We start from the raw sequence: 20,215 nt of genomic DNA on the forward strand, positions 1-20,215 counted from the left end.
ATGGCCCCGAAAATCTTTTCGATGGGGTCTTGGCCGGCACCGAAAATATTTTCGACGGAAGCTTTGCCAGCGTCAAAAATATTTTCGACGGGAGCTCAGCCGGCACCAAAAATATTTCCGACAAGGTTCTGAGCGGCATCGAAAATATTTTAGACGGGGGCCCGGCCGGCACCGAAAATATTTTCGTCGGTGTCTCATCCGGCACCGAAAATATTTTCGATGGAGACTCGGCCGGTGCCTAAAATATTTTCGACGGCGGCTTGGCTGGCTCCGAAAATATTTTCGATGGGATCTCGGCCGGCACCGAAAATATTTTCGACGGACCCTCGGCCGGCGTCAAAAATATTTTCGACGGGAGATCGGACGGCCCCGAAAATATTTTCGACAGGACCTCGACCGGTGCAGAAAATATTTTCGATGGGAGGTCGGCCGGCACCGAAAATATTTTAGACGGGAGCTCGGCCGGCACTGAAAATATTTTTAACGGGGCCTTGGACGGCCCCGAAAATATTTTTGACGGCGTGTTGGATGGTGCCAAAAATGTTTTCGACGGAGGCTCGGACGGCCCCGAAAATAGTTTCGACGGGACCTCGAACGTCGCCGAAAATATTTTCGACGGAAGCTCGGCTGGCGTCAAAAATATTTTCGACGGGAGCTCGGATGGCCCCGAAAATATTTTCGACAGTACCTCGTCCGGTGCCGAAAATATTTTCGACGGAGGCTAGGACGGCTCCGAAAATATTTTCGACGGGATCTCGGCCGGCACCGGAAATATTTTCGATGGAAGCTCGGCCGGCGTCAAAAATATTTTCGATGGGAGCTCGGATGGCCCCGAAAATATTTTCGACAGTAACTCGTCCGGTGCCAAATATATTTTCGATGGGAGCTTGGCTGGCACCAAAAATATTTTAGACAGGAGCTCGGCCGGCCCCGAAAATATTTTTGACAGTACCTCGACCGGTGCGGAAAATATTTTCGACGGCGGCTCGGCCGGCTGCGAAAATATTTTCGATTGCAGCCTGGCCGGCACCGAAAATATTTTCAACGGGGGCTCGGCCGGCACCAAAAATATTTTCAACGGCGTGTTGGCCGGTGCCAAAAATGTTTTTGACGGAGGCTCGGACGGCCCCGAAAATAGTTTCAACGGGACCTCGAGCGGCGCCGAAAATATTTTCGACGGGAACTCGGATGGCCCCGAAAATATTTTCGACAGTACCTCGTCCAGTGCCGAAAATATTTTCGATGGGAGCTCGGCCGGCACCAAAAATATTTTAGACGGGAGCTCGGCCGGCACCGAAAATATTTTTGAGATTACCTCGACCGGTGCCGAAAATATTTTCGACGGCGGCTCGGCCGGCTGCGAAAATATTTTCGATTGCAGCTCGGCTGGCACCGAAAATATTTTCAACGGGGGCTCGGCCGGCACCGAAAATATTTTCGACGAAAGCTCGGCTGGCACCGAAAATATCTTCGACAGGACCTCGACCGGTGCCGAAAATATTTTCAATTGGAGCTCGGCCAGCACCGAAAATATTTTCGACGGAAGCTCGGCCGGCACCAAAAATATTTTCGACGGCGTGTTGGCCGGTGACAAAAATGTTTTCGACGGAAGCTCGGAGGGCCCCGAAAATATATTCGACGGGGTCTCGGCCGGCTCCGAAAACATTTTCAACGGGATCTCGGCCGGCACAGAAAATATTTTCGACGGAAGCTCCGCCGGCGTCAAAAATATTTTCGACGGGAGCTCCGACGGCCCCGAAAATATTTTCGATGGGAGCTCGGCCGGAGCCGAAAATATTTTCGATTGGAGCTCGGCCGGCACCGAAAATATTTTTAAAGGGGGCTCGGACGGCCCCGAAAATATTTTCAACAGTACCTCGACCGGTGCCGGAAATATTTTCGACGGGATCTCATCCGGCACTGAAAATATTTTCAACGGAAGCTCGGCCGGCGTCAAAAACATTTTCGACGGGAGCTCGGATGGCCCCGAAAATATTTTCGACAGTACCTCGTCCGGTGCCGAAAATATTTTCAACGGGAGCTCGGACGGCCCCGAAAATATTTTTGACAGAAGCTCGGCTGGCGTCAAAAATATTTTCGACGGGAGCTCGGCCGGCTCCGAAAATATTTTCGACGGGAGCTCGGCCGGCACCAAAAATATCTTCGACAGGATCTTGGCCGGCACCGAAAATATTTTCGATTGGAGCTCGGCCAGCACCGAATATATTTTCAACGGAAGCTCGGTCGGCACCAAAAATATTTTCGACGGCGTGTTGGCCGGTGCCAGAAATGTTTTCGACGGAGGCTCGAAGGGCCCCGAAAATATACTCGACGGGACCTCGAACGGCGCCGAAAATATTTTCAACGGGATCTCGGCCGGCACAGAAAATATTTTCGACGGAAGCTCCGCCGGCGTCAAAAATATTTTCAACGGGAGCTCCGACGGCCCCGAAAATATTTTCGACAGGACCTCGACCGGTGCCGAAAATATTTTCGAAGGGAGCTCGACCGGCTCCGAAGATATTTTAGACGGGAGCTCGGCCGGCACCGAAAATATTTTTAACGGCGGCTCGGACGGCCCTGAAAATATTTTCAACTGTACCTCGACCGGTGCCGAAAATATTTTCGACGGTGGCTCGGCCGGCACCGAAAATATTTTTGACGGGAGATCGGCTGGCACCGAAAATATTTTCAACGGGGGCTCGGCCGGCACCAAAAATATTTTCGACGGCGTGTTGGCCGGTGCTAAAATATTTTGGACAGAGGCTTGGACAGCCCCGAAAATAGTTTCGACGGGACCTCGGACGGTGCCGAAAATATTTTCGACGGGAGCTCGGACGGCCCCGAAAATATTTTCGACGGGAGCTCGGCCGGCTCCGAAAATATTTTCGACGGGGTCTCGGCCGGCACCGAAAATATTTTTAACGGGATCTCGGCCGGCACCGAAAATATTTTCAACGGGATCGTGGCCGGCATTGAAAATATTTTCAACGGAAGCTCAGCCGGCGTCAAAAATATTTTAGACGGGAGCTCGGACGGCCCCGAAAATATTTTCGACGGGAGCTCGGCCGGCTCCGAAAATATTTTCGATTGGAGCTCGGCCGGCACCGAAAATATTTTCAACGGGGGCTCGGCCGGCACCAAAAATATTTTCGACGGCGTGTTGGCCGGTGCCAAAAATGTTTTCGACGGAGGCTCGGAGGGCCCTGAAAATACATTCGACGGGGTCTCGGCCGGCTCCGAAAATATTTTCGAAGGGAGCTTGGCCAGCACAGAAAATATTTTCGACGGGAGCTCAGCCGGCTCCGAAAATATTTTAGACGGGAGCTCGGCCGGCACCAAAAATATTTTCGATTGGAGCTCGGCCGGCCCCGAAAATATTTTCGACAGGACCTCGACCGGTGCCGAAAATATTTTCGATGGGAGCTCGGCCGGCACCGAAAATATTTTAGACAGGAGCTCGGCCGGCACCGAAAATATTTTTAACGGGGGCTCGGACGGCCCCGAAAATATTTTCGACAGTACCTGGACCGGTGCCGAAAATATTTTCGACGGCAGCTCAGCCGGCTCCGAAAATATTTTCTATGGGAGCTCGGCCGGCTCCGAAAATATTTTCGATTGGAGGTCGCCCGGCACCGAAAATATTTTCAAGGGGGCTCGGCCGGCACCAAAAATATTTTCGACGGCGTGTTGGCCGGTGCCAAAAATGTTTTCGACGGAGGCTCGGACGGCCCCGAAAATAGTTTTCACGGGACCTCGAACGGCGCCGAAAATATTTTCGACGGGATCTCGGCCGGCACCGAAAATATTTCGACGGAAGCTTGGCTGGCGTCAAAAATATTTTTGAGAGTACCTCGACCGGTGCCGAAAATATTTTCAATGGGAGCTCGGCCAGCACCGAAAATATTTTAGATGGGAGCTCGGCCAGCACCGAAAATATTTTTAGCAGGGGCTCGGCCGGCACCGACAATATTTTCGACGGCGTGTTGGCCGGTGCCAAAAGTGTTTTCGACGGAGGCTCGGATGGCCCCGAAAATCTTTTCGATGGGGTCTCGGCCGGCACCGAAAATATTTTCGACGGAAGCTTTGCCAGCGTCAAAAATATTTTCGACGGGAGCTCAGCCGGCACCAAAAATATTTTCGACAAGGTTCTGAGCGGCATCGAAAATATTTTAGACGGGGGCCCGGCCGGCACCGAAAATATTTTCATCGGTGTCTCATCCGGCACCGAAAATATTTTCGATGGAGACTCGGCCGGTGCCTAAAATATTTTCGACGGCGGCTTGGCCGGCTCCGAAAATATTTTCGATGGGATCTCGGCCGGCACCGAAAATATTTTCGACGGAAGCTCGGCCAGCGTCAAAAATATTTTCGACGGGAGATCGGACGGCCCAGAAAATATTTTCGACAGGACCTCGACCGGTGCAGAAAATATTTTCGATGGGAGCTCGGCCGGCACCGAAAATATTTTAGACGGGAGCTCGGCCGGCACTGGAAATATTTTTAACGGGGCCTTGGACGGCCCCGAAAATATTTTCGACGGCGTGTTGGCCGGTGCCAAAAATGTTTTCGACAGAGGCTCGGCCGGCACCGAAAATATTTTAGACGGGAGCTTGGCCGGCTGCGAAAATATTTTCGACGGCGGCTCGGCTGGCGTCAAAAATATTTTCAACGGGAGCTCACACGGCCCCGAAAATATTTTCGATGGGAGCTCGGCCGGCACCAAAAATATTTTCAACGGGGGCTCGGCCGGCACCAAAAATATTTTCGACGGCGTGTTGGCCGGTGCCAAAAATGTTTTCGACGGAGGCTCGGAGGGCCCTGAAAATACATTCGACGGGGTCTCGGCCGGCTCCGAAAATATTTTCGAAGGGAGCTTGGCCAGCACAGAAAATATTTTAGACGGGAGCTCAGCCGGCACCAAAAATATTTTCGATTTGAGCTCGGCCGGCACCAAAAATATTTTCGACAGGACCTCGACCGGTGCCGAAAATATTTTCGATGGGAGCTCGGCCGGCACCGAAAATATTTTAGACAGGAGCTCGGCCGGCACCGAAAATATTTTTAACGGGGGCTCGGACGGCCCCGAAAATATTTTCGACAGTACCTGGACCGGTACCGAAAATATTTTCGACGGCAGCTCAGCCGGCTCCGAAAATATTTTCTATGGGAGCTCGGCCGGCTCCGAAAATATTTTCGATTGGAGGTCGCCCGGCACCGAAAATATTTTCAAGGGGGCTCGGCCGGCACCAAAAATATTTTCGACGGCGTGTTGGCCGGTGCCAAAAGTGTTTTCGACGGAGGCTCGGATGGCCCCGAAAATCTTTTCGATGGGGTCTTGGCCGGCACCGAAAATATTTTCGACGGAAGCTTTGCCAGCGTCAAAAATATTTTCGACGGGAGCTCAGCCTGCACCAAAAATATTTTCGACAAGGTTCTGAGCGGCATCGAAAATATTTTAGACGGGGGCCCGGCCGGCACCGAAAATATTTTCGTCGGTGTCTCATCCGGCACCGAAAATATTTTCGATGGAGACTCGGCCGGTGCCTAAAATATTTTCGACGGCGGCTTGGCTGGCTCCGAAAATATTTTCGATGGGATCTCGGCCGGCACCGAAAATATTTTCGACGGACCCTCGGCCGGCGTCAAAAATATTTTCGACGGGAGATCGGACGGCCCCGAAAATATTTTCAACAGGACCTCGACCGGTGCAGAAAATATTTTCGATGGGAGGTCGGCCGGCACCGAAAATATTTTAGACGGGAGCTCGGCCGGCACTGAAAATATTTTTAACGGGGCCTTGGACGGCCCCAAAAATATTTTTGACGGCGTGTTGGATGGTGCCAAAAATGTTTTCGACGGAGGCTCGGACGGCCCCGAAAATAGTTTCGACGGGACCTCGAACGTCGCCGAAAATATTTTCGACGGAAGCTCGGCTGGCGTCAAAAATATTTTCGACGGGAGCTCGGATGGCCCCGAAAATATTTTCGACAGTACCTCGTCCGGTGCCGAAAATATTTTCGACGGAGGCTAGGACGGCTCCGAAAATATTTTCGACGGGATCTCGGCCGGCACCGGAAATATTTTCGATGGAAGCTCGGCCGGCGTCAAAAATATTTTCGATGGGAGCTCGGATGGCCCCGAAAATATTTTCGACAGTAACTCGTCCGGTGCCAAATATATTTTCGATGGGAGCTTGGCTGGCACCAAAAATATTTTAGACAGGAGCTCGGCCGGCCCCGAAAATATTTTTGACAGTACCTCGACCGGTGCGGAAAATATTTTCGACGGCGGCTCGGGCGGCTGCGAAAATATTTTCGATTGCAGCCTGGCCGGCACCGAAAATATTTTCAACGGGGGCTCGGCCGGCACCAAAAATATTTTCAACGGCGTGTTGGCCGGTGCCAAAAATGTTTTTGACGGAGGCTCGGACGGCCCCGAAAATAGTTTCAACGGGACCTCGAGCGGCGCCGAAAATATTTTCGACGGGAACTCGGATGGCCCCGAAAATATTTTCGACAGTACCTCGTCCAGTGCCGAAAATATTTTCGATGGGAGCTCGGCCGGCACCAAAAATATTTTAGACGGGAGCTCGGCCGGCACCGAAAATATTTTTGAGATTACCTCGACCGGTGCCGAAAATATTTTCGACGGCGGCTCGGCCGGCTGCGAAAATATTTTCGATTGCAGCTCGGCTGGCACCGAAAATATTTTCAACGGGGGCTCGGCCGGCACCGAAAATATTTTCGACGAAAGCTCGGCTGGCACCGAAAATATCTTCGACAGGACCTCGACCGGTGCCGAAAATATTTTCAATTGGAGCTCGGCCAGCACCGAAAATATTTTCGACGGAAGCTCGGCCGGCACCAAAAATATTTTCGACGGCGTGTTGGCCGGTGACAAAAATGTTTTCGACGGGAGCTCGGATGGCCCCGAAAATATTTTCGACAGTACCTCGTCCGGTGCCGAAAATATTTTCAACGGGAGCTCGGACGGCCCCGAAAATATTTTTGACAGAAGCTCGGCTGGCGTCAAAAATATTTTCGACGGGAGCTCGGCCGGCTCCGAAAATATTTTCGACGGGAGCTCGGCCGGCACCAAAAATATCTTCGACAGGATCTTGGCCGGCACCGAAAATATTTTCGATTGGAGCTCGGCCAGCACCGAATATATTTTCAACGGAAGCTCGGTCGGCACCAAAAATATTTTCGACGGCGTGTTGGCCGGTGCCAGAAATGTTTTCGACGGAGGCTCGAAGGGCCCCGAAAATATACTCGACGGGACCTCGAACGGCGCCGAAAATATTTTCAACGGGATCTCGGCCGGCACAGAAAATATTTTCGACGGAAGCTCCGCCGGCGTCAAAAATATTTTCAACGGGAGCTCCGACGGCCCCGAAAATATTTTCGACAGGACCTCGACCGGTGCCGAAAATATTTTCGAAGGGAGCTCGACCGGCTCCGAAGATATTTTAGACGGGAGCTCGGCCGGCACCGAAAATATTTTTAACGGCGGCTCGGACGGCCCTGAAAATATTTTCAACTGTACCTCGACCGGTGCCGAAAATATTTTCGACGGTGGCTCGGCCGGCACCGAAAATATTTTTGACGGGAGATCGGCCGGCACCGAAAATATTTTCAACGGGGGCTCGGCCGGCACCAAAAATATTTTCGACGGCGTGTTGGCCGGTGCTAAAATATTTTGGACAGAGGCTTGGACAGCCCCGAAAATAGTTTCGACGGGACCTCGGACGGTGCCGAAAATATTTTCGACGGGAGCTCGGACGGCCCCGAAAATATTTTCGACGGGAGCTCGGCCGGCTCCGAAAATATTTTCGACGGGGTCTCGGCCGGCACCGAAAATATTTTTAACGGGATCTCGGCCGGCACCGAAAATATTTTCAACGGGATCGTGGCCGGCATTGAAAATATTTTCAACGGAAGCTCAGCCGGCGTCAAAAATATTTTAGACGGGAGCTCGGACGGCCCCGAAAATATTTTCGACGGGAGCTCGGCCGGCTCCGAAAATATTTTCGATTGGAGCTCGGCCGGCACCGAAAATATTTTCAACGGGGGCTCGGCCGGCACCAAAAATATTTTCGACGGCGTGTTGGCCGGTGCCAAAAATGTTTTCGACGGAGGCTCGGAGGGCCCTGAAAATACATTCGACGGGGTCTCGGCCGGCTCCGAAAATATTTTCGAAGGGAGCTTGGCCAGCACAGAAAATATTTTCGACGGGAGCTCAGCCGGCTCCGAAAATATTTTAGACGGGAGCTCGGCCGGCACCAAAAATATTTTCGATTGGAGCTCGGCCGGCCCCGAAAATATTTTCGACAGGACCTCGACCGGTGCCGAAAATATTTTCGATGGGAGCTCGGCCGGCACCGAAAATATTTTAGACAGGAGCTCGGCCAGCACCGAAAATATTTTTAACGGGGGCTCGGACGGCCCCGAAAATATTTTCGACAGTACCTGGACCGGTGCCGAAAATATTTTCGACGGCAGCTCAGCCGGCTCCGAAAATATTTTCTATGGGAGCTCGGCCGGCTCCGAAAATATTTTCGATTGGAGGTCGCCCGGCACCGAAAATATTTTCAAGGGGGCTCGGCCGGCACCAAAAATATTTTCGACGGCGTGTTGGCCGGTGCCAAAAATGTTTTCGACGGAGGCTCGGACGGCCCCGAAAATAGTTTTCACGGGACCTCGAACGGCGCCGAAAATATTTTCGACGGGATCTCGGCCGGCACCGAAAATATTTCGACGGAAGCTTGGCTGGCGTCAAAAATATTTTTGAGAGTACCTCGACCGGTGCCGAAAATATTTTCAATGGGAGCTCGGCCAGCACCGAAAATATTTTAGATGGGAGCTCGGCCAGCACCGAAAATATTTTTAGCAGGGGCTCGGCCGGCACCGACAATATTTTCGACGGCGTGTTGGCCGGTGCCAAAAGTGTTTTCGACGGAGGCTCGGATGGCCCCGAAAATCTTTTCGATGGGGTCTCGGCCGGCACCGAAAATATTTTCGACGGAAGCTTTGCCAGCGTCAAAAATATTTTCGACGGGAGCTCAGCCGGCACCAAAAATATTTTCGACAAGGTTCTGAGCGGCATCGAAAATATTTTAGACGGGGGCCCGGCCGGCACCGAAAATATTTTCATCGGTGTCTCATCCGGCACCGAAAATATTTTCGATGGAGACTCGGCCGGTGCCTAAAATATTTTCGACGGCGGCTTGGCCGGCTCCGAAAATATTTTCGATGGGATCTCGGCCGGCACCGAAAATATTTTCGACGGAAGCTCGGCCAGCGTCAAAAATATTTTCGACGGGAGATCGGACGGCCCAGAAAATATTTTCGACAGGACCTCGACCGGTGCAGAAAATATTTTCGATGGGAGCTCGGCCGGCACCGAAAATATTTTAGACGGGAGCTCGGCCGGCACTGAAAATATTTTTAACGGGGCCTTGGACGGCCCCGAAAATATTTTCGACGGCGTGTTGGCCGGTGCCAAAAATGTTTTCGACAGAGGCTCGGCCGGCACCGAAAATATTTTAGACGGGAGCTTGGCCGGCTGCGAAAATATTTTCGACGGCGGCTCGGCTGGCGTCAAAAATATTTTCAACGGGAGCTCACACGGCCCCGAAAATATTTTCGATGGGAGCTCGGCCGGCACCAAAAATATTTTCAACGGGGGCTCGGCCGGCACCAAAAATATTTTCGACGGCGTGTTGGCCGGTGCCAAAAATGTTTTCGACGGAGGCTCGGAGGGCCCTGAAAATACATTCGACGGGATCTCGGCCGGCTCCGAAAATATTTTCGAAGGGAGCTTGGCCAGCACAGAAAATATTTTAGACGGGAGCTCAGCCGGCACCAAAAATATTTTCGATTTGAGCTCGGCCGGCACCAAAAATATTTTCGACAGGACCTCGACCGGTGCCGAAAATATTTTCGATGGGAGCTCGGCCGGCACCGAAAATATTTTAGACAGGAGCTCGGCCGGCACCGAAAATATTTTTAACGGGGGCTCGGACGGCCCCGAAAATATTTTCGACAGTACCTGGACCGGTACCGAAAATATTTTCGACGGCAGCTCAGCCGGCTCCGAAAATATTTTCTATGGGAGCTCGGCCGGCTCCGAAAATATTTTCGATTGGAGGTCGCCCGGCACCGAAAATATTTTCAAGGGGGCTCGGCCGGCACCAAAAATATTTTCGACGGCGTGTTGGCCGGTGCCAAAAGTGTTTTCGACGGAGGCTCGGATGGCCCCGAAAATCTTTTCGATGGGGTCTTGGCCGGCACCGAAAATATTTTCGACGGAAGCTTTGCCAGCGTCAAAAATATTTTCGACGGGAGCTCAGCCGGCACCAAAAATATTTTCGACAAGGTTCTGAGCGGCATCGAAAATATTTTAGACGGGGGCCCGGCCGGCACCGAAAATATTTTCGTCGGTGTCTCATCCGGCACCGAAAATATTTTCGATGGAGACTCGGCCGGTGCCTAAAATATTTTCGACGGCGGCTTGGCTGGCTCCGAAAATATTTTCGATGGGATCTCGGCCGGCACCGAAAATATTTTCGACGGACCCTCGGCCGGCGTCAAAAATATTTTCGACGGGAGATCGGACGGCCCCGAAAATATTTTCGACAGGACCTCGACCGGTGCAGAAAATATTTTCGATGGGAGGTCGGCCGGCACCGAAAATATTTTAGACGGGAGCTCGGCCGGCACTGAAAATATTTTTAACGGGGCCTTGGACGGCCCCGAAAATATTTTTGACGGCGTGTTGGATGGTGCCAAAAATGTTTTCGACGGAGGCTCGGACGGCCCCGAAAATAGTTTCGACGGGACCTCGAACGTCGCCGAAAATATTTTCGACGGAAGCTCGGCTGGCGTCAAAAATATTTTCGACGGGAGCTCGGATGGCCCCGAAAATATTTTCGACAGTACCTCGTCCGGTGCCGAAAATATTTTCGACGGAGGCTAGGACGGCTCCGAAAATATTTTCGACGGGATCTCGGCCGGCACCGGAAATATTTTCGATGGAAGCTCGGCCGGCGTCAAAAATATTTTCGATGGGAGCTCGGATGGCCCCGAAAATATTTTCGACAGTAACTCGTCCGGTGCCAAATATATTTTCGATGGGAGCTTGGCTGGCACCAAAAATATTTTAGACAGGAGCTCGGCCGGCCCCGAAAATATTTTTGACAGTACCTCGACCGGTGCGGAAAATATTTTCGACGGCGGCTCGGGCGGCTGCGAAAATATTTTCGATTGCAGCCTGGCCGGCACCGAAAATATTTTCAACGGGGGCTCGGCCGGCACCAAAAATATTTTCAACGGCGTGTTGGCCGGTGCCAAAAATGTTTTTGACGGAGGCTCGGACGGCCCCGAAAATAGTTTCAACGGGACCTCGAGCGGCGCCGAAAATATTTTCGACGGGAACTCGGATGGCCCCGAAAATATTTTCGACAGTACCTCGTCCAGTGCCGAAAATATTTTCGATGGGAGCTCGGCCGGCACCAAAAATATTTTAGACGGGAGCTCGGCCGGCACCGAAAATATTTTTGAGATTACCTCGACCGGTGCCGAAAATATTTTCGACGGCGGCTCGGCCGGCTGCGAAAATATTTTCGATTGCAGCTCGGCTGGCACCGAAAATATTTTCAACGGGGGCTCGGCCGGCACCGAAAATATTTTCGACGAAAGCTCGGCTGGCACCGAAAATATCTTCGACAGGACCTCGACCGGTGCCGAAAATATTTTCAATTGGAGCTCGGCCAGCACCGAAAATATTTTCGACGGAAGCTCGGCCGGCACCAAAAATATTTTCGACGGCGTGTTGGCCGGTGACAAAAATGTTTTCGACGGAAGCTCGGAGGGCCCCGAAAATATATTCGACGGGGTCTCGGCCGGCTCCGAAAACATTTTCAACGGGATCTCGGCCGGCACAGAAAATATTTTCGACGGAAGCTCCGCCGGCGTCAAAAATATTTTCGACGGGAGCTCCGACGGCCCCGAAAATATTTTCGATGGGAGCTCGGCCGGAGCCGAAAATATTTTCGATTGGAGCTCGGCCGGCACCGAAAATATTTTTAAAGGGGGCTCGGACGGCCCCGAAAATATTTTCAACAGTACCTCGACCGGTGCCGGAAATATTTTCGACGGGATCTCATCCGGCACTGAAAATATTTTCAACGGAAGCTCGGCCGGCGTCAAAAACATTTTCGACGGGAGCTCGGATGGCCCCGAAAATATTTTCGACAGTACCTCGTCCGGTGCCGAAAATATTTTCAACGGGAGCTCGGACGGCCCCGAAAATATTTTTGACAGAAGCTCGGCTGGCGTCAAAAATATTTTCGACGGGAGCTCGGCCGGCTCCGAAAATATTTTCGACGGGAGCTCGGCCGGCACCAAAAATATCTTCGACAGGATCTTGGCCGGCACCGAAAATATTTTCGATTGGAGCTCGGCCAGCACCGAATATATTTTCAACGGAAGCTCGGTCGGCACCAAAAATATTTTCGACGGCGTGTTGGCCGGTGCCAGAAATGTTTTCGACGGAGGCTCGAAGGGCCCCGAAAATATACTCGACGGGACCTCGAACGGCGCCGAAAATATTTTCAACGGGATCTCGGCCGGCACAGAAAATATTTTCGACGGAAGCTCCGCCGGCGTCAAAAATATTTTCAACGGGAGCTCCGACGGCCCCGAAAATATTTTCGACAGGACCTCGACCGGTGCCGAAAATATTTTCGAAGGGAGCTCGACCGGCTCCGAAGATATTTTAGACGGGAGCTCGGCCGGCACCGAAAATATTTTTAACGGCGGCTCGGACGGCCCTGAAAATATTTTCAACTGTACCTCGACCGGTGCCGAAAATATTTTCGACGGTGGCTCGGCCGGCACCGAAAATATTTTTGACGGGAGATCGGCCGGCACCGAAAATATTTTCAACGGGGGCTCGGCCGGCACCAAAAATATTTTCGACGGCGTGTTGGCCGGTGCTAAAATATTTTGGACAGAGGCTTGGACAGCCCCGAAAATAGTTTCGACGGGACCTCGGACGGTGCCGAAAATATTTTCGACGGGAGCTCGGACGGCCCCGAAAATATTTTCGACGGGAGCTCGGCCGGCTCCGAAAATATTTTCGACGGGGTCTCGGCCGGCACCGAAAATATTTTTAACGGGATCTCGGCCGGCACCGAAAATATTTTCAACGGGATCGTGGCCGGCATTGAAAATATTTTCAACGGAAGCTCAGCCGGCGTCAAAAATATTTTAGACGGGAGCTCGGACGGCCCCGAAAATATTTTCGACGGGAGCTCGGCCGGCTCCGAAAATATTTTCGATTGGAGCTCGGCCGGCACCGAAAATATTTTCAACGGGGGCTCGGCCGGCACCAAAAATATTTTCGACGGCGTGTTGGCCGGTGCCAAAAATGTTTTCGACGGAGGCTCGGAGGGCCCTGAAAATACATTCGACGGGGTCTCGGCCGGCTCCGAAAATATTTTCGAAGGGAGCTTGGCCAGCACAGAAAATATTTTCGACGGGAGCTCAGCCGGCTCCGAAAATATTTTAGACGGGAGCTCGGCCGGCACCAAAAATATTTTCGATTGGAGCTCGGCCGGCCCCGAAAATATTTTCGACAGGACCTCGACCGGTGCCGAAAATATTTTCGATGGGAGCTCGGCCGGCACCGAAAATATTTTAGACAGGAGCTCGGCCAGCACCGAAAATATTTTTAACGGGGGCTCGGACGGCCCCGAAAATATTTTCGACAGTACCTGGACCGGTGCCGAAAATATTTTCGACGGCAGCTCAGCCGGCTCCGAAAATATTTTCTATGGGAGCTCGGCCGGCTCCGAAAATATTTTCGATTGGAGGTCGCCCGGCACCGAAAATATTTTCAAGGGGGCTCGGCCGGCACCAAAAATATTTTCGACGGCGTGTTGGCCGGTGCCAAAAATGTTTTCGACGGAGGCTCGGACGGCCCCGAAAATAGTTTTCACGGGACCTCGAACGGCGCCGAAAATATTTTCGACGGGATCTCGGCCGGCACCGAAAATATTTCGACGGAAGCTTGGCTGGCGTCAAAAATATTTTTGAGAGTACCTCGACCGGTGCCGAAAATATTTTCAATGGGAGCTCGGCCAGCACCGAAAATATTTTAGATGGGAGCTCGGCCAGCACCGAAAATATTTTTAGCAGGGGCTCGGCCGGCACCGACAATATTTTCGACGGCGTGTTGGCCGGTGCCAAAAGTGTTTTCGACGGAGGCTCGGATGGCCCCGAAAATCTTTTAGATGGGGTCTCGGCCGGCACCGAAAATATTTTCGACGGAAGCTTTGCCAGCGTCAAAAATATTTTCGACGGGAGCTCAGCCGGCACCAAAAATATTTTCGACAAGGTTCTGAGCGGCATCGAAAATATTTTAGACGGGGGCCCGGCCGGCACCGAAAATATTTTCATCGGTGTCTCATCCGGCACCGAAAATATTTTCGATGGAGACTCGGCCGGTGCCTAAAATATTTTCGACGGCGGCTTGGCCGGCTCCGAAAATATTTTCGATGGGATCTCGGCCGGCACCGAAAATATTTTCGACGGAAGCTCGGCCAGCGTCAAAAATATTTTCGACGGGAGATCGGACGGCCCAGAAAATATTTTCGACAGGACCTCGACCGGTGCAGAAAATATTTTCGATGGGAGCTCGGCCGGCACCGAAAATATTTTAGACGGGAGCTCGGCCGGCACTGAAAATATTTTTAACGGGGCCTTGGACGGCCCCGAAAATATTTTCGACGGCGTGTTGGCCGGTGCCAAAAATGTTTTCGACAGAGGCTCGGCCGGCACCGAAAATATTTTAGACGGGAGCTTGGCCGGCTGCGAAAATATTTTCGACGGCGGCTCGGCTGGCGTCAAAAATATTTTCAACGGGAGCTCACACGGCCCCGAAAATATTTTCGATGGGAGCTCGGCCGGTGCCGAAAATATTTTCGACGGGAGCTCGGCCGGCACCGAAAATATATTCGACAGGATCTCGGCCGGCACCGAAAATATTTTCGACGGAAGCTCGTCCGGCGTCAGAAATATTTTCGACGGGGGCCCAGCTGGCACCGAAAATATTTTTGATGGAGGCTCAGCCGGCTCCAAAACTATTTTCGATGGGATCTCGGCCGGCTCCGAAAATATTTTCGATTGGAGCTCAGACGGCACCGAAAATATTTTCAACGGGGGCTCGGCCGGCACCGAAAATATTTTCGACGGCGGCTCGCCCGGCACCGAAATTATTTTCGACGGGGGCCTGCCTAACACCGAAAATATTTTAGACGGGAGCTCGGACGGCACCGAAAATATTTTCGACGGGAGCTCGGACGGCACCGAAAATATTTTCGACGGAAGCTCGGCCGGCGTCAAAAATATTTTCAACGGGAGCTCGGATGGCCTCGAAAATATTTTCGACAGTATGTCGTCCGGTGCCGAAAATATTTTCAATGGGAGCTCGGCCTTCTCCGAAAATATTTTAGACGGGAGCTCGGCCGGCACCGAAAATATTTTCGACGGAAGCTCGGCCGGTGTCAAAAATATTTTCAACCGGAGCTCGTTCGGCCCCGAAAATATTTTCGACAGGACCTCGACCGGTGCCAAAAATATTTTAGATGGGATCTCGGCCGGCACCAAAAATATTTTTAACGGGGCTCGGCCGGCACCAAAAATATTTTCGACGGCGTGTTGGCCGGTGCCAAAAACGTTTTTGACAGGGTCTCGGCCGGCACCGAAAATATTTTCGACGGAAGCTTGGCCGGCGTCAAAAATATTTTCGACTGGAGCTCGGAAGGCCCTGAAAATTTTTTTGACAAGGTTCTGGCAGGCACCGAAAATATTTTAGACGGCGGCTCGGCCGGCTCCGACAATATTTTCGACGGGAGCTCGTCCGGCACCGACAATATTTTCGACGGGAGCTCGGCCGGCACCGAAAATATCTTCGACAGGATCTCGGCCGGCACCGAAAATATTTTCGACGGAAGCTCGTCCGGCACCGAAAATATTTTTGACAGTACCTTGACCGGTGCGGAAAATATTTTCGACGGCAGCTTAGCCGGTTCCGAAAATATTTTCGACGGCAGCTTGGCCGGTTCCGAAAATATTTTCGATTGGAGCTCGGCCGGCACCGAAAATATTTTCAACGGGGGCTCGGCCGGCACCAAAAATATTTTCGACGGCGTGTTGGCCGGTGCCAAAAATGTTTTCGACGGAGGCTCGGAGGGCCCCGAAAATATATTCGACGGGGTCTCGGCCGGCTCCGAAAATATTTTCAACGGGATCTCGGCCGGCACCGAAAATATTTTCGACGGAAGCTCCGCCGGCGTCAAAAATATTTTCAACGGGAGCTCAGACGGCCCCCAAAAATATTTTCGACAGAACCTCGACCGGTGTCGAAAATATTTTCGATGGGATCTCGGCCGGCACCGAAAATATTTTCGACGGAAGCTCCGCCGGCGTCAAAAATATTTTCGACGGGAGCTCGGACGGCCCCGAAACTATTTTCGACAGGACTTCCACCGGTGCCGAAAATATTTTCGACGGCGGCTCGTCCAGCACCGAAAATATTTTAGACGGGAGCTCGGCCGGCACCGAAAATATTTTCGACGGGGTCTTGACCGGTGCCGAAAATATTTTTAACGGCGGCTCGGACGGCCCCGAAAATATTTTCGACGGGGTCTTGACCGGTGCCGAAAATATTTTCGACGGCGGCTCGGCCGGCACCGAAAATATTTTCGACGGGGGCTCGGCCGGCACCGAAAATATCTTCGACAGGATCTCGGCCGGCACCGAAAATATTTTCGACGGAAGCTCGTCCGGTGTCAGAAATATTTTCGACGGGAGCTCGGACGGCCCCGAAAATATTTTCGACAGGACCTCGACCGGTGCCGAAAATATTTTCGACGGCAGCTCAGCCGGCTCCGAAAATATTTTCGATGGAGGCTCGGTTGGCATCCAAAATATTTTCGACGGAAGCTCGGCCGGCGTCAAAAATATTTTCGATGAGAGCTCGGACGGCACCGAAAATATTTTCGACAGTACCTCGACCGGTGCCGAAAATAGTTTCGATGGGATATCGGCCGGCTCCGAAAATATTTTAGACGGGAGCTCGGATGGCCCCGAAAATATTTTCGACAGTACCTCGACCGGTGCCGAAAATATTTTAGACGGGAGCTCGGATGGCCCCAAAAATATTTTCGACAAGGTTCTGTCCGGCACCGAAAATATTTTAGACGGGGGCTCGGCCGGCACCGAAAATATTTTCGATGGGGGCTCGGCCGGTGCCTAAAATATTTTCGAAGGCGGCTCGGCCGGCACCGAAAATATTTTCGACGGGATCTCGGCCGGCACCGAAAATATTTTCGACGGCAGCTTGGCCGGTGCCAAAAATATTTTCGACGGGAGCTCGGACGGCCCCGAAACTATTTTCGACAGGACCTCGATCGGTGCCGAAAATATTTTCGACGGCGGCTCGTCCGGCACCGAAAATATTTTACACGGGAGCTCGGCCGGCACCGAAAATATTTTTGACAGTACCTTGACCGGTGGCGAAAATATTTTCGACGGCAGCTCAGCCGGCTCCGAAAATATTTTCGATTGGACCTCGGCCGGCACCGAAAATATTTTCGATTGGAGCTCGGCCGGCACCGAAAATATTTTTAACGGGGGCTCGGGCGGCTCCGAAAATATTTTCGACGGCGTGTTGGCCGGTGCCAAAAATGTTTTCGACGGAGGCTCAGACGGCCCTGAAAATATTTTCGACTGGGTCTCGGCCTGCACCGAAAATATTTTCGACGGAAGCTTGGCCGGCGTCAAAAATATTTTCGACGGGAGCTCGGATGGCCCCGAAAATATTTTCGACAGGACCTCGACCGGTGGCGAAAATATTTTCGACGGCAGCTCAGCCGGCTCCGAAAATATTTCAGACGGGAGCTCGGCCGGCACCGAAAAAATTTTCGACAGGATCTCGGCCGGCACTGAAAATATTTTCGACGGAAACTCGGACAGCCCCGAAAATATTTTCGACAGGACCTCGACCGGTGCCGAAAATATTTTCGATGGGAGCTCGGCCGGCACTGAAAATATTTTAGATGGGAGCTCGGCCGGCTCCGAAAATATTTTCGATTGGAGCTCGGCTGGCACCGAAAATATTTTCAACGGGGGCTCGGCGGCAGCAAAAATATTTTCGACGGCGTGTTGGCCGGTGACAAAAATGTTTTCGACGGAGGCTCAGACGGCCCCGAAAATAGTTTCGACGGGACCTCGAACGGCGCCGAAAATATTTTCGACGGGACCTCGGACGGCGCCGAAAATATTTTAAACGGGAGCTCGGCCGGCTCCGAAAATATTTTCAAAGGAAGCTCCGCCGGCGTCAAAAATATTTTCAACGGGAGCTCGGACGTCCCCGAAAATATTTTCGACAGTACCTCGACCGGTGCCGAAAATATTTTCGACTGCGGCTCGGCCGGCACCGAAAATATTTTAGACGGGAGCTCGGACGGCACCGAAAATATTTTCAACGGGAGCTCGGACGGCCCCGAAAATATTTTCGACGGCAGCTCAGCTGGCTCCGAAAATATTTCAGACGGGAGCTCGGCCGGCACCGAAAATATTTTTGACAGTACCTTGACCGGTGGCGAAAATATTTTCGATGGCAGCTCAGCCGGCTCCGAAAATATTTTCGACGGAAGCTCCGCCGGCGTCAAAAATATTTTCGATGGGAGCTCGGCCGGCCCCGAAAATATTTTAGACGGGAGCTCGGCCGGCACCAAAAATATTTTTGACAGTACCTCGACCGGTGCGGAAAATATTTTCGACGGGATCTCGACCGGCACTGAAAATATTTTCAACGGGGGCTCGGCCGGCACCAAAAATATTTTCAACGGCGTGTTGGCCGGTGCCAAAAATGTTGTTGACGGAGGCTCGGAGGGCCCCGAAAATACATTTGACGGGGTCTCGGCCGGCTCCGAAAATATTTTCAACGGGATCTTGGCTGGCACCGAAAATATTTTAGACGGCGTGTTGGCCGGTGCCAAAATGTTTTCGACAGAGGCTCGGACGGCCCCGAAAATACTTTTGTCGGGACCTCGAACGGCGCCGAAAATATATTCGACGGAGGCTCAGACGGCCCCGAAAATATTTTCGACAGGGTCTCAGCCGGCTCCAAAAATATTTTCAACGGAAGCTCCGCCGGCGTCAAAAATATTTTCAACGGGAGCTCGGACGGCTCCGAAAATATTTTCCACAGTACCTCGGCCGGCACCGAAAATATTTTAGACGGGAGCTCGGCCGGCACCGAAAATATTTTCAACGGGATCTCGGCCGGCTCCGAAAATATTTTCGACGGAAGCTCGTCCGGCACCGAAAATATTTTCAACGGATGCTCCGCCGGTGTCAAAAATATTTTCGACAGGAGCTCGGACGGCTCCGAAAATATTTTCGACAGTACCTCGGCCGGCACCGAAAATATTTTCGACGGGAGCTCGGCCGGCACCGAAAATATTTTTGACAGTACCTTGACCGGTGGCGAAAATATTTTCGATGGCAGCTCAGCCGGCTCCAAAAATATTTTTGACGGGAGCTCGGCCGGCTCCGAAAATATTTCGAATTGGAGCTCGGCCGGCACCGAAAATATTTTCAACGGGGGCTCGGCCGGCACCGAAAATATTTTCGATGGGACCGCGAACGGCGCCGAAAATATTTTCAACGGCGTGTTGGCCGGTGCCAAAAATATTTTCGACGGGGGCCCAGCTTGCACCGAAAATATTTTTGACGGAGGCTCGGCTGCAATCCAAAATATTTTTGACGGAAGCTCGGTCGGCGTCAAAAATATTTTCGACGGGAGCTCCGACAGCCCTGAAAATATTTTCAACAGGACCTTGACCGGTGCCGAAAATTTTTTCGATGGGAGCTCGGCCGGCTCCGAAAATATTTCGACTTGGAGCTCGGCCGGCTCCGAAAATATTTTCAAAGGAAGCTCCGCCGGCGTCAAAAATATTTTCAACGGGAGCTCGGACGGCCCCGAAAATATTTTCGACAGGACCTTGACCAGTGCCAAAAATATTTTCGACTGCGGCTCGGCCGGCACCGAAAATATTTTTGACAGTACCTTGACCGGTGGCGAAAATATTTTCGACGGCAGATCAGCCGGCTCCGAAAATATTTTCGACGGAAGCTCC

The sequence above is a fragment of the Haliaeetus albicilla genome, chromosome 14 (genome assembly GCF_947461875.1).
Source record: "Haliaeetus albicilla chromosome 14, bHalAlb1.1, whole genome shotgun sequence".
Taxonomy (NCBI): domain Eukaryota; kingdom Metazoa; phylum Chordata; class Aves; order Accipitriformes; family Accipitridae; genus Haliaeetus; species Haliaeetus albicilla.